Source organism: Schistocerca gregaria, chromosome 4, assembly GCF_023897955.1.
Source record: "Schistocerca gregaria isolate iqSchGreg1 chromosome 4, iqSchGreg1.2, whole genome shotgun sequence".
Classification (NCBI taxonomy): Eukaryota; Metazoa; Arthropoda; class Insecta; order Orthoptera; family Acrididae; genus Schistocerca; species Schistocerca gregaria.
The window spans coordinates 247,549,782-247,550,605 of NC_064923.1; the positions used below are offsets into that span (position 1 = coordinate 247,549,782).

The 824-nt window shown below is 48.2% G+C and overlaps 1 pseudogene; it reads right to left on the bottom strand.

Annotated features, from left to right (window-relative positions):
• Positions 1-455: 455 nt before the first annotated feature.
• On the bottom strand, positions 456-573 carry LOC126268337 (5S ribosomal RNA; annotated as a pseudogene).
• Between the last annotated feature and the right edge of the window lie 251 nt (positions 574-824).

Genomic DNA, 824 nt, shown 5'->3' on the forward strand with positions numbered 1-824 from the left:
AGTGCCGACAATGTGCATGCTCTGTTGCCTGTGTCTATGTGCATGTGGTTCTGTCAGTGTGATCATGTGATGTATCTGACCCCAAGAATGTGTCAATAAAGTTTCCCCTTCCTGGGACAATGAATTCACGGTGTTCTTATTTCAATTTCCAGGAGTGTATATGCATACTATGCAACAGAGTGAACTGAACCTGTAACTGCTGTTCAACGAAGAGTGTTCCGCCCTAATCTTACTCGCAACTAATTAACTCCTTCCACACAGGCCATGAAGGCCCAAAGGTACTGACTGGCCGCCGTGTCATCCTCAGCCCACAGGCATCATTGGATGGGGATATGGAGGGACATGTAGTCAGCACATCGCTCTCCCAGCCGTAGGTCAATTTCCGAGACCGGAGCCGCTACTTCTCAGTCAAGTAGCTCCTCAGTTTGCCTCACAAGGGCTGAGTGCACCCCGATTGCCAACAGTGCTCGGCAGACCGAATGGCCACCCATCCAAGTACTAGCCCAGCCCGACAGCGCTTAACTTCGGTGATCTGATGGGAACCAGTGTTACCACTGCAGCAAGGCCATTGGCTAATCTTACTCACAGTGCCCACCCAAATGTACAACATTTCTCCAGATGCACGTATGTCGAAGAGGTTAACACCCTTTATTGGTGTACAGCTGATATGAGAGTGTTGTGATTATATAACAGATGGTTATGAAGAAGAATCGTGTGGTTTATGAATGATGGAGCTCCAAATGGACGTTGTTGTTGTTGTTATGGCCTTCAGTCCTGAGACTGGTTTGATGCAGCTCTCCATGCTAATCTATCCTGTGGAAGTT